The sequence below is a fragment of the Papio anubis genome, chromosome 16 (assembly GCF_008728515.1).
Source record: "Papio anubis isolate 15944 chromosome 16, Panubis1.0, whole genome shotgun sequence".
Lineage (NCBI taxonomy): Eukaryota > Metazoa > Chordata > Mammalia > Primates > Cercopithecidae > Papio > Papio anubis.
Window position 1 is genome coordinate 14,322,096 of NC_044991.1, and position 13,932 is coordinate 14,336,027.

The following is a 13,932-nucleotide window of genomic DNA, read 5'->3' on the forward strand; positions in this document are numbered from 1 at the left end:
TTTAGAACATAGTTTTTTTTCTGAAGTTAATTTGGAAGAATAGTTTAGTCATGATAGGAAGAACATTCCAGTAAGAAAGAGTAAGGATGAGAAATTTACCCTCATAGATATAGAATGTATTATAAAGGTATCATCATTAAAGCATTGTGGGATTGGCACAGGTGCACACAGAAAGATCAATGTATACAAGTCAGAAACAGCTTAAAGTATAAAATAGTTGAATAGGCGATGAAGGTGCCAACTAAAATCAGTGGAGAAAATAGTGTCTGGACAAGTGGCTTTTACAAAAATTATGTCAGGTTTCTTCCTCACCCCAAAAATAAATTCCAAATGGATCAAAAGATTTTTCATTTAAAAATGAAAACATTTTTTATCCTCTTGTAGTGGACAGTAACAACAAAAAAAGTGCAATTTGTAACAAGCATCTGAAAGGATGTATGCGAGTTAATGACATGGAGGTGAAGAGAGGCTCCGAAGGGTATTCCAGGCTGAAAGAATGGCCAGAGCAAAGGTTTGGAGGCTGAAAGGCAGCAACGTGCGGTCTCTAAAGGGGCAGGGTCAGGAATCGAACTCAAGACGCCCACAATGGAATCCAGGGTTGAGTCCATGCCCGCCCCCACAGGGATCATAATTATGTAAAATAGCATTTTTCCCATATATGGTACTTAATATCTGTCCTTCTGGTGGGATGACATGAGACTGAGAGCACAGCTCGCGGGGCGGGGTATCCAGACCTTCCCAGTCGGCTTGCGGGGCGGGGAGTTCCAGACTTTCCCTGTCGGCTCCCGGCGGGCCTCGCCCCGGCCCAGGCAAGGCACCAAAATCCCGGCCCGGAGCCCTCCGCGCCCCGAGTTGCCGCCTCCTGATTGGATTCCCTCTGTGTCAATCCTGTCCTAGAACCTGGCTGTCCGTTGGACCCGCCCTAGAGGGCGGGGCTCCCGCCTAGGAAGCGGAGGAAGGTGGAGCGGGTGGTGAGGTGGGGGCGAAAGAGGAGGATGAATCCCCACCCATCTGGCCGCAGAGGCTCCGCCCACTCCCCTTTCCAGAGGCCAACACGTCTGCCCATCAAAGCCAGGCGCGGCCTGCAGTGGGTGAAGCAGGAAGGGGGGCGGGATTGTGCCTCCAGGCTCCGCCCCGGAGCCGGCTCCGGGCTGGGAATGGGCCCGCGACTCCGAGGGCGGGGCGGGAAGGCGGCGAGGAGCCGAGCTGGGTGCGGTGAGGCGCGCAGATCACCGCGGTTCCTGGGCAGGGCACTGAAGGCTGAGCAAGGCTGACCTGCTGCAGCTCCCGCCTCGTGCGCTCGCCCCACCCGGCCGCCGCCCGAGCGCTCGAGAAAGTCCTCTCGGGAGACCAGCTCCTGTTCCCGGGGCAGATCCAGGTTCAGGTGAGCGAGCCCCACCGCGGTCCCGCCCCGGGCAGGCGGCGGCGGCGGGCGGGCGGGGGCGAGACGCGCGGCCGCCGGGCCGACTTGTGGTTCTTGGGCTCGGTGCGGCCCGCCACCCGCGCGGGCAGGCGCGGACGCCGGCGGCCCGGTGCCCGGCACCGCATCCTTCCCAGGGGGACCGGGACCCCCGCGCGGGAACTCGGGGAGGGGGCCGGCGGCAGCGAGGCCTCGGGGTGCAGGGGCGGCCTCGGGACCCGCGCTCCCCTGCGCCCCTCGTGTCCCCCGGTGCGGTCCCAGGACTGGGCACCGGAGCCGACCTCCCCCTGCCGCTGGGGCACGCGCCCCGCCCTCGCCTCGCCTCGCCCAGGCCCGACTCTGGCAAACTTTTTAACCCCTTCTGGGAGCCGCGGCCCCTGGGACCCAGCCTCACGGGTTGGGAGCCCGGGGCAGCCGCTCCGGTGGAAGTTCCTGGCGTCTGAGGCACGGAGGTAACGGGCAGCGGGCACCGTTTGGCAGCTGTCAGGGCGTCCTCCTGAGTCAGAGTCGGACCGTCCCGCTGCAGACCTTGCACCCGGCCCGGTTTCCGCCTCCGCGGCCGACTTCCTCATTCGCCCGCTGCCGTCAGGCTGGCCGAGGAGGGCCCGGGGGAGGTGCGGCGGCTGCCCGGACAAGGAGGACCCGGCGGGGACCTGGGCGCGAGGCAGGAAGGGCCACCCCCAGCCCCTGCTCCAGCCCTGGACCTCCGACTTCTGTTCCCCGGGGGAGGGAGGCTCGGAATGCAGCAGCCGTCGGGGCCGCCCAGGCGTGCACCTGATTCCACCGCACCCAGGGGCCATCCTGCCCAGGCGGGTCGCGGGGGCAGCTGGCTCTGCCGTTACGACCAGGCCTGGGCGATTGCATCTTTCCTGTTTGAGCCAGATCGGAGTTTTCTATTCTCCACTCCCCGCACCCGCTTCCCTGTGCTGGAGTCCCCACCCCATCCTGTTCTGGGGCCACGCGCAGGAGATAGGACGGCGGCATCCTCATTCCTCCAGGGAAGCCCCGCTGTTTCAAACTGAGAGGCAGCACCCCCAGCACTAGCTTGCCGGCTGTCCTGAGGTGGGGGGCAGGGTGAACGTTCGGCCCCACCCAGCGGGTGTGGAGAGCAGACTCCTTGGGAAGTCCCAGGTCGTGGAGGCAGGCGCTCTCTCCACCGGGCAGTAGAGAGGCCCAGCCACTTTTCGGTTCACTGCGCCCTTTTCTGGGTTTAACAGGATTTCAAAGTAACTGTTGAGTAACTGTGGAAAGGGGAGAGAACCTTGGCTCCTTCTCCATGCGGCGCAACACTGTGGCCATTCTAACTCCACTGTCTGGGCCAGTGTTTGGCTCACCTGATGGCTTAGGAGTTCCTTTTTGGTAAGGAGGGAGGCCTTTTGAGACAATCACTCAATTAATAATAGTCAGTTTGTATACAAGGCTGCTATGTGGGGGGAAGGGGACACAGATGTGTAATTGAGCAAATATTTAACTGCCCTCTCTGTGCCAGGGACTCTGGCAGGTGGTGGGGGATGGGAGTTGAGTAAGACCTGGCCCGTGCCCATGGGCACTTAGGGGAGAACTGAGACAAATCCGTAGATGAGTCTAACGTGAGGTGGAGATGACAGGGACCCCGGAAAGGTACTGTGAGTCATGGAGATTGGGAGAAGGGAGCCAGACTGCCCTGTGAAATCCCGGGCCCTGCCTCTGCCCTTGGGGAGTTTACAGTCCTCAAGGGGAAAGTGGCAGAACGAGTGAAATACAAAGGCAGCCTGTGATGTGTGTCCCAAGTATGCCATAGACAAAGGACTCGAGGAATTTCAAGGCTGAGAGGGGCCACTTCTCTGGGACGAGGAGGGAGCTGCTACGAGGGAGAAGCACATTGCAGGTTTGGCAAACTGAGGCAAGCACGCGGTGCTGGAAAGTGAGGAGCCTCTTTGTGGGTAATTGGAGGGTAATTAAAAACATGGAGAGATTGCTTAGTGTAATTGGAGAGCCACTGCGCCCTAGATGACTGTGGGGTGACACCAAAGAACTTCAGTCTTCATACTCAGCAAGCCCTGGCAGCGCAGGTGGGCAGATCCAGGTGTCTGGAGAGCCGGCATTGGCAGGCTCCGTTTGGGGAGCTCTCCAGTCCGGGAGAAAAGAGCAGCATTCTGTGAGGCTGCTCATCTGAAAGGTTCAGCAGGGTAGAGGAGAGAGAAGATCAGGGCCCTGGCTTTCTTGCTTTTATTTTTAAACTTTTTAACCTAAGGGGTTGGAGATGGGACAACTTCTCTCTTGTAGGATGAAGGACGCATGTTAATCACAGCCTGCCTTTTGCCCGCTCTTGCTCCAGAAAAAACAAAACAAGGATCTGTTAGCTCTTTAAAAGAAGAAAAACACACTCAAAAAATGCAGCATTGTTATGTAGCCTGGTAGGGTATTGCTAGAAATCAGCCTGGCTGTTCTTCCTTTACTTCCTCTTCTAGCTAATTCTTCAATAAAGTACTTAAGACAGCCCTCACCAGCTTGACATCTTTATTTCAAAAGGAGAGGAGGGGTTGGCTGTCGTTTTCCTCCGAGCCGTACCCTTCTTCTCTTGGAGGGGGAGAAAGAGAAACCCAAAGCAAAGGAAGAAGAGAAAAAAAAAAAAAAAAACCGAAAAAACCCATGCCTTGACAGCTTCCTCCCAAGCATTATGTTCCAAAAATATTTAGAATAACAAAATCTGTGTGTCGTCTTAATTAAACAAACGTCCTAATTTACTGAGCATAAAACAGCATCTCTGCCTGCTGGGGCAGGAAGTGCATTTCCCTTTGTGCAGCCCCAGAGAGTCACTGCCTCTCAGCCTTAACCCTTGGTGTGCTGAGACCCTGGGCTGGAGTCCTCTGCTGACAAAAGAATGGAGCCCTGGCAGTGCTGCTCCTGTGGCTTACTGAATCCCACTTTTAGAGCTGAGAAGAGTGCGATAGTAGAAAGAACGTGAGCTTTGGAAACAGGCCGAGTTCAAATCCTGACCCTGCCGCTTACTAGCTTTGTGACCTTAGGCAAGTCACTTAGCCTCACAGCCTGGATGTGCTCATATGTAATACGGGAATCAAGATCCTACCCTGTGGGGTAAGATGCGTGAACTGAAAGAAATAAAGTATGTACATGGCCTATTATGTAGTGGCTGTATATGTGTGTGTGTGTGTGTGTGTGTGTATATATATATATATTTTTTTTGAGACAGAGTCTTGCTCTGTCGCCCAGGCTAGAGTGCAATGGCGCGACCTTGGCTCACTGCAACCTCCTTCTCCTGGGTTCAAGCAATTATCCTGCCTCAGCCTCCTGAGTAGCTGGGATTACAGGTGCCTACCACCACACCCCGCTAGTTTTTGTATTTGTAGTTGAGACGAGGTTTCACCATGTTGGCCAGGCTGGTCTCGAACTCCTGACTTCAGGTGATCTGCCCATCTTGGCCTCTGCCACAGTGCTGGGATTACAGGTGTGAGCCACCGTGCTCGGCTTGTATGTGGTTTTTTTTTTTTTTGAGATGAGTCTCACTCTCGCCCAGGCTAGAGCGCAGTGGCATAATCTCAGCTCACTGCAACCTCTGCCCACAGGTTTAAGCGATTCTTCTGCCTCAGCCTCCCAAATAGCTGGGATTACAGGTGCCTGCCACCACACCTGGCTAATTTTTGTATTTTTAGTAGAGATGGGATTTTGCCATTTTGACTAGGCTGGTCTGGAACTTCTGACCTCAAGTGATCCACCTGCCTCAGCCTCCCAGAGTGCTAGGATTATAGGCATGAGCCACTATGCCCAGCACCCCCTCCCCCACTTTTTTTTTTTTTTTTTTTTGAGACAAGGTCTCTGTCACCCAGGCTGGAGTGCAGTGGCACGATCTTGGCTCACTGCAACCTCCACCTCCTGGGTTCAAGCAATTCTCATGCCTCAACCTCCCGAATAGCTGGGATTACAGGTGCCCGCCACCACACCTGGCTAATTTTTTTTGTATTTTTAGTAGAGACAGGGTTTCACCATGTTGGCCAGGCTGGTCTTGAGCTTTTGACCTCAGGTGATCTACCCGCCTCGGCCTCCTGAAGTGTTAGGATTACAGACGTGAGCTACTGCACCCGGCCCCCCGCCCACATTTTTTTTTTTAGTATAAATGATCAGTCTTAACTCCCTGGGTTATCAGGTTGAGGGGGCGGGGATGAGGGTGGAGGATAGATTGTTTTCCTGGCTTCTAGCTCCATGTTCTTTCTGCCTCTATGCACAATAAGGTATGCGTGTATTGTGGCTGTGGACTGTGATGCCCGAATGGTGAATAGGCAAGTGGCTATGAGGCCCATCTGCTGATGCTTTTGAATGCACTTGGTGATGAGTTTGTGCTGAGTAATCTCTTCACAGGGTCCTGGCTGGGACAGAAGGTGTGCAGACTGTGGTTTTAGTTCAAACACGTGGTTTCCCGTGGTCTGGGAGACAGCCAAAGGGTGATATAGGAAGAGCACTGGACTTGGGTGACTGGAGACCTTGCTTCCAACCCTGGCTCTGGGCAAGGGGAGGTTTGATTTCCTTTGTGTTTTTTTGATTTTGTTTTGAAGCAGGGTCTTGCTCTGCTGCCCAGGCTGTAGTACAGTAGCATGATCATAGCTCATTGCAGCCTCAAATTCCTGGGCTCAAGCAATTCTTTGCCTCGGCCTCCTGACTAGCCAGGATTACAAGTGCATACCGCTACACCCGGCTAATTTTTGTGTTTTTTGTAGGGATGGGATCTTGCTGTGTTGCCCAGGCTAGTCTCAACCTCCTGGGCTCAAGCAGCCCTCTTGCCTCAGCCTCCCAGAGTGCTGGGGTTACAGGTGTGAAATATTGTGCCTGGCCAGGTTTGATTTCCTAGGAGGTGCCATATCTCCCTACAAAGACATCATACCAGTTTATGTGCCCACAAATTATGCATGGGAGTGCCTGAGAAACTGAAAAATTAAGTAATTTTATTTATTTATTTATTTATTTATTTATTTATTTATTTATTTATTTGAGATGGGTTCTCACTCTGTTGCCCAGGCTGGAGTGCAATGGTGCGATCTCGGCTCACTGCAGTCTCCACCTCCTGGGTTCAAGCAATTTTCTCACCTCAGCCTCCCAAGTAGCTGGGATTACAGGGGTGCACCACCACACCCAGCTAGTTTTTGCATTTTTAGTAGAGATGGGGTTTCACCATGTTGGCCAGGCTGGTCTCGAACTCCTGACCTCAGGTGATCCACCCGCCTTGGCCTCCCAAAGTGCTAGGATTATAGGTATGAGCCACCACGCCCAGCAAAATCAAGTAATTTTAATTTCCTAGGCACTCTTTTATTTTTTGTTTTTTGAGACGGAGTCTTCCTCTGTTGCCCAGGCTGGAGTGCAGTGGCATGATCTCGGCTCACTGCAACTTCCGCCTCCCGGGTTCACGCCATTCTCCTGCCTCAGCTTCCCGAGTAGCTGGGATTATAGGCGCCTGCCACCGCGCCCAGCTAATTTTTGGATTTTTAATAGAGACAGGGTTTCACCATGTCGGCCAGGCTGGTCTCGAACTCCTGACCTCAGGTGATCCATCCGCCTTGGCCTCCCAGAGTGCTGGGATTACAGACGTGAGCCACTGCACCTGGCCAGCACTCTCGTACCTTATTGATGAGAGTGTATATTGTACAATCCTCTTTTTAGAAGGTCGTTTGGGGCTGGGCATGTTGGCTCACATCTGTAATCCCAGCACTTTGGGAGGCCAAGAGGGGAGGATTCCTTGAGCCCAGGAGTTCTAGACCAGCCTGGGCAACATAGGGAGACTCTGTCTCTATTACATTAAAGAACAACAATAAAAAAAGAAAGTTGTTCGGCAGTCTCTGTCAAAGCATACTCCTTCTGAGTGCATTCTAGGAATTTATCTCACAGATAAACTCAGATGTGCTAAAGGGAGTATCTGAGAATCTTCATCTCCACATTGACATAGAAAATGACAGGAAACAAGCTGTCTATTAAAAAGGTCAACTAAATCATGGTACAGCTGTACAGTGGAAATCCTTGCAGCCCTTTGAAAAATGAGGTCAATCCATATATACTGATAGGGCGTGCTCTGCAAGCTATGTTGCAAGTGAAAAACACCAGACGCAACGTAGTGTAAATGGTGCTTCTTTTTGTGTAAAACATGGTATGTAAACTCCGCTCTGTGCATGCAGTATTTCTGGAAAGATATTGAGACCCTGGTAATGGTGGTTGCATAGGCAACAGGGAGTGAGCAGTACATTTCACTGAATACTTTTTTTTTTTGAGATGGAGTCTCACTCTATTGCCCAGGCTGGAGTGGCATGATCGATCTCTGCTCACTGCAACCTCCACCTCCCGGGTTCATGCGATTCTCCTGCCTCAGCCTTCTGAGTAGCTGGGATTAGAGGCGTGCGCCACTACGCCCAGCTAATTTTTTGGTATTTTTATTAGAGATGGGGTTTCACCATGTTGCCCAGGTTAGTCCCAAACTCCTGACTTCAGGTGATCCATCTGCTTCTTCTCCCCAAAGTGCTGGGATTACAGGCATGAGCCACTGCGCCCGGCCATATTGTCCTTAAAGAATCAAAAATCCAGCTATTTCTCATTTTTCTTAACTATAAAAATAAGAGGTCCAGCTGGCCAATCTGTGGGTCTCAACTTTAAAGTGCATTGCTTTAGGTTCCATATTGCATACGGAATGCCTACCTTGTACAAGGAAGGAGGGAAGGGTCTTTGTGCTTGAAACCTTAGGGTCCTGTTTTCTTCCCATGATGTCACATCACTAGAGTAACCCCTTAAACAGAAGTCCCTTCTGATCCACTTCTTCATATTCTGGGAAATGGAAGATGATTGATTTTTCTTTGCTGTATGAGAAGAGAAAGCCTGCACGTGTGTGTGGAGAGCGTTTTGGGATCCCTCTTGCAAGGTTTCCATAATTCGCTTGGCTCCAAATCATAAGCTGTCCTGCCCTAGGGAACCCACCCCAACCTGAAGCCCAACCCAGGCCCTCACATACCTGGCTTGCTTTTTTTTTTTTTTTTTTGAGACGGAGTCTCACTCTGTTGCCCAGGCTGGAGTGCAACGGTGTGATCTCTGCTCACTGCAACCTCCGCCTCCCAGGTTCAAGCGATTCTACTGCCTCAGCCTTCCAAGTAGCTGGGATTACAGTCACCTGTCACCACGCCCGGCTAATTTTTGTATTTTTGGTAGAGACAGGGTTTCACCATGTTGGCCAGGCTGGTCTCGAACTCCTGACCTCAGGTGATCCACCCCACTGGGCCTCCCAAAGTGCTGGGATTACAGGCGTGAGCCACTGCAGCCGGCCACCCGGCCTTCTTTTTTAACTTGGGGTCATTGCATCCACTATTATGTCCCTTCCCACTCTGTCCCCAGTTTCCCCTGAGACATCTGGCCTGTGGTTTTTATGTATAACAACACTGGAAAAGCCCAAATTCTTGAGAAGATGTGATCAGAGGGGTGTTTTGAATCGGAGGGCACTGCCCCTCTTCTCAAGGATGGCTGTCTTTCACCTTGGATGGTGTGGGCCCTGGGAGGAGCTGCCGGTGCTGCTGTTGTGCCTGGTTGACTCTTTTCCTGATCAAGGTCTGGAAGACCCCGTCAGGGTCCTGAGGTCCTGCAAGGCAGCCTCTGGGCCTCCTGGGAGAATGGTGTGAGTCACACGTGAGTACACACTATGAGCCCAGCTCTAAAATGGGACTGCCACTGCACAGGCAGGTGGCCTGTATCTGTACCCAGCCCCCATCCCTTGTGCTTAGATGGCACCAAATATTTGGGAGGCAGGAGGGGAGCTGCCTACTCGGTCTGATGCATGTCTCTTTAAAAAGTAACCTAGGCAGGCTTGTGTTGGAATTACTCAGGTTCCCATTCCCACGATTAGCTTCTTGAGCCTGAGATGATTCAGCAACCGGGCAGGTGTCCCCAGAGAAAGCCCTTGGCTGGACTTCTGCCGAGCACCGGAGCAGCTGGGAGTCCCTCAGTGGCTGTCTGCATCTCTAGCCCGGGACTCTCCTGCTGTGGCTGGAGGGAGCCTTGCATGGCCTTCCCGAAAGGTGTGGCTTCCTGCCACGCAGGTTGGGCTGAGGCCTGTAGTGGGGTTACAGGTAGCTGATCTCCCCCACCCTCGTGTCACTTCCTTGGTACCACTCAGAGGCCCTTATCATCCTTATGGTATGTCCCAGAGGAGAAAGGGGGCTTCTCAGGGAGGTCCCTCTCTCCCCTTCTTGGACCAAGCATAATGTCTCTCTGTACAAATTATTTTTTTTTTTTTTTCTGAGACAGAGTCTTGCTCTGTTGCCCAGGCTGGAGTGCAGTGGTGCTATCTTGGCTCACTGTAAGCTCCGTCTCCCGGGTTCACGCCATTCTCCTACCTCAGCCTCCTGAGTAGCTGGAGGCACCTGCCACCACACCCAGCTAATTCTTTTGTATTTTTAGTAGAGACGGGGTTTCACCACGTTAGCCAGGATGGTCTCCATCTCCTGACCTTGTGATCCGCCCACCTCGGCCTCCCAAAGTGCTGGGATTACAGGCGTGAGCCACCGCGCCTGGCCTCTCTGTACAATTTTTAATGTGTTGGGGAGCTCGAAGCTAATCTCCTTGAGTAGGTTGCCACTCATCAGAAGGACGTTTACATCATTTTGGGAACGTGGGCCTTAGAAAGAAGAGCCTTTCTTCTTTCATTTTACCTCTAATTTGAAATGATCCCCTGCTTAAAAGAAAAATCAGCGACAGCAATGAAAACCCTCCCTACTGAGTTTAGAATTATAGAATGCCTGGCTGGAAGAGATGTTGGGAATAATTAAAATAACATTTCTTTTTTTTTTTTCCTAATTAGAGAAAAAGTGATTTGCCCAAGCTCATTCTGTGAGTCAGTAGAAAACCTCAGCCCCTGGTTTCCACTCATCCCAGTGCCTTTCCGAATCAGGAGGCTTCATTTAAACGTGTTTTCTAAATGGTGACTCTCCCTTTTTTTTTTTTTTTTTTGATGTTTATTCCCTGTTTAGCCAAGCAACACATACTTAGCTCCTTTAATCTTTCCTTAAGAGTCTATTCTTCTACTCCCTTCGTCTTTTTTGTTGTTTTTTGGCAGGGGGCACTAGGGTTAAGGAATGGGGTGGGAAGTGTTTTGGGTTTCTCTGAACTTCCAGCTGGACGTGGCCACTTGAGCTGAAAGTTCCCACAGCTCGAAAAATCAATATTTCACATGGGGTGGTGCCAGGCAGCAGGGTGGGCCATTCAGAAAGCCACACCGCTGCCCACTGTCCTCAGCCAGCCCTGATTTCTAGTAACTTTAGGTCACTTAATGTCTTGGGTGATAATTTGTTGTGTTTTCAACACAAAATGCATGGGAGAAGGAACAAAACAAAGTTGTGGGATCAGGCAGAGCTAGGACCAGACCCCCCGCCTTTTCTCCTGCTGCTCGCCTTAGTTTTCCCATCTGCACCATGGAGAAGCCTCTTTCTTAGCATTATAAATGGATGTGAAGTGGTCTGGTCCTCCTCTTCCTCCTCTTCATCTCTCTCCTTTTTTTTTTTGAGACAGCATGTTGCTCTGTTGCCCACGCTGGAATGTGGTGGTGCGATAAAAACTCACTACAGCCTCAGCCTCCATCTCAAGCATTCCTCCCACCTCAGCCTCCTAAGTAGCTGAGACCACAGGTGTACACCACCACGCCTGGTTAATTTTTTTTTTTGTAGAGATGAGGTTTTGCCATGTTGCCCAAATTCATCTCAAACTCCTGAGCTCAAGCAATCTACCTGCCTTGGCCTCCCAAAGTGCTGGAATTACAGGCGTGAGCCACTGTGCCCGGCCAGGTTCAAGTTTTAAAGATTTCATATTTATCCAACAAGCCTGTCCCTTGATAACAAGGTGTGATGATTAAGATGACTGAGGAAACTGCTGGAACCCACCCCCGGCATTGATGCTGGGGTTTCTGATGCCTGCAACTTTTGCATCCTTTTCCCATACAGTACAGTTCATCTCGTTACACTGATCTGAGCTGGGTTAAGTATTTTTTTTTTTTTTTTTTTTTAGAAAGCCTGTTACAAAGCAATAGAGGCACCTTTATTTAGAGTTGTCTATGTTCAAAAGCCACTGCGTTTCCTGTGTTTCACATTAAGTCACTGAGCTAGAGGAGGCAGCTTCCTGTCTGATAAACATAAAGAACGAGACATTTGGGACAGTTTGGGTGACTTAATCTAACTGGGCCAGAATGGGGGAGAAGATTTGAGAACTCACTGTCCTATGCGGATGAGGAGGTCGAAGGCGGGGTCTTCTTTCATTTCTGTCCCCAGACTGTAACTCCATGTTTGGGACAGTTAGAATCAGCTCCTAGTCCTTGTTGCACAAATGGGGTTCAGGTCTCATTGGTGTCTTCACTTTTTTTTTTTTTTTTTTTGAGGTAGAGTCTCGCTCTTTCGCCTAGACTGGAGTGTGGTGGCACAATCTTGGCTCACTGCAATCTCCGCCTCCCGGGTTCAGGCGATTCTCCTGCCTCATCCTCCCGAGTAGCTGGGATTACAGGCGTGCACCACCATGCCCAGCTAATTTTTATATTTTTAGTAGAGACGGGTTTCACCATGCTGCCTAGGCTGGTCTCAAACTCTAGACCTCAGGTGATCCACCTGCCTCGGCCTCCCAAAATGCCAGGATTACAGGCATGAGCCACTGTGCCTGGCTGGTGTCTTCACTTCTAAGCCTGTGACAGGGAGGCCTAGACAGCCAAAAGCTTTTGAATGCCAGTTAGTGACCTCGTCATTTTACAGAACACTGATGGGGGAATCCCTAGGAGGAGAAAGGTGGTAGGGAGGCATTTTCGAGTTTTCATTTTTTATATTTAAGAACCAAGTATTGGGCATTAGGGAGTTGCCCTTTGCCAAATCAGTCCGCAGAGACTCCCTAAGCTCCAGTTACATGGTCTGCACTGTGCTGTCTTGGTGGGGCTCAGCAGGGATGGAGGACTGACAGACTGTCCCCGTCACCAAACAGCCTTATCCTCCAACAGCGAGTTGGGATACTGAGGGAAGCCCATGCTACCCTGAGTCACTAGAGACATCTGAGCATCTGGAGCCAAGTTTCTGGAGGCTAGGATTGCCTGAGAGGAGGAGGGAGGATGGGAAGGTGGGCATGGAAGGGAGGAAGAGCTGCTGTCTGGGTCACATCACAGCCTTGCTATTAATTATAATTATTAAACTTTATTGGCCGGGTGTGGTGGCTCATGCCTGTAATCCCAGCACTTTGGGAGGCCGAGGTGGTTGGATTACCTGAGGTCAGGAGTTCGAGACCAGCCTGGCCAACATGGTGAAACCCCATCTCTACTAAAATTACAACATTAGCCAGGTGTGGTGGTGCATGCCTGTAATCCCTGCTACTGGAGTGGCTGAGGCAGGGGAATTGCTTGAACTTGGGAGGCAGAGGTTGCAGTGAGCTGAGATTTTATCATTGCACTGTAGCCTGGGCAACAAGAGCAAAACTCTGTCTCAAAAAAAAAAGAGAAATTATTGAGCACTTGTATGTACTAGGTACCATGCTGATGCTTTTAAAGATTTATTATCTTTTATTTAAAAAATTTTAACATATTTTAAAAAATGGAAATGGGGTCTCACTGTGTCGTCCAGGTTGGTCTCAAGTTTCTGGCCTCAAGTGATCCTCCTGCCTTGGCCTCTCAATGTGCTGGGATTATGGGCATGAGCCACCACCGCACCTACACCTGGCCATTGCTAGGGCTTTTACATGGATTATCTCATTTAATTCTTCCCTTGTTTCCATAAGGTAGGGACTTATCCTCATTTTGCAGATGGGGATACTGTGCAGGGATTCAAACTTGGGTGCTCCAGCTCCTGACTCTGTGGCCTTGGAGACGCCCTGCACTCCTGGACTTGTGTTTCCTCACTTGGCGGCGAGCGGCTGGGCTGGTCCTTGAGGCCTCCACCCTCGCCAGTGGCTGAGCATTCATTCAATGTGCAGAGAGAATGTTGGGCTGCAGCAGAATGGGATCTCCCATACAGCAGTTGGCAACCCACAGCGGGGTTGCCAGGTCAGCAGTGATGCCTTGGCTACTGACTTCACCTTTAACCCCACTGGCCATTTTTCAAATGAATGTGCTTGGACCTAAGGGAGAGCAGGTGGAAAGACCCTGGTCCTAGCGTGAATCCAGGCACTGCTGTGCCTGTCTGAGTAGTGCCCTCTGGGGAACCAGCTAGCCAGACGACCTGCCATCATATTGCATCGTGGGCTCCTGACATCAGCCCACTTGAAACCATTGGGTTCTGTTCGTCCCTCATCTATCCACCCGTCAGATCCATAGTCATTCAGTAGTAACTCCTTGGAACTGATTCTAGGTACAAGGCACTGGTTGGGTGCTGGGAATACGGAGGGAAAGGAAACATGGGCCCTTCTTTCTGGTTGCTGATGGCCTCCCACCAGATACAGATGCTGGGAACCCAGGAGAAGGCATGGGGGAGTCTGAGAAGGCTTCCTGAAGGAGGCAGGCTTTGAGATTGTAAAGTAGAGACATGGTGTGGCAAGCC

At 51.4% G+C, this 13,932-nt stretch overlaps 1 protein-coding gene across 1 annotated transcript in view; it reads left to right on the forward strand.

Annotated features, from left to right (window-relative positions):
- Positions 1–1,124: 1,124 nt before the first annotated feature.
- Positions 1,125–13,932, forward strand: part of MYH9 (myosin heavy chain 9) — a 106,661-nt gene continuing 93,853 nt past the window's right edge. Inside the window, exon 1 of the mRNA XM_009217225.3 lies at positions 1,125–1,384. The gene's annotated coding sequence lies outside the window, so the exon portion shown is untranslated. The remainder of the gene's footprint in view (positions 1,385–13,932) is intronic.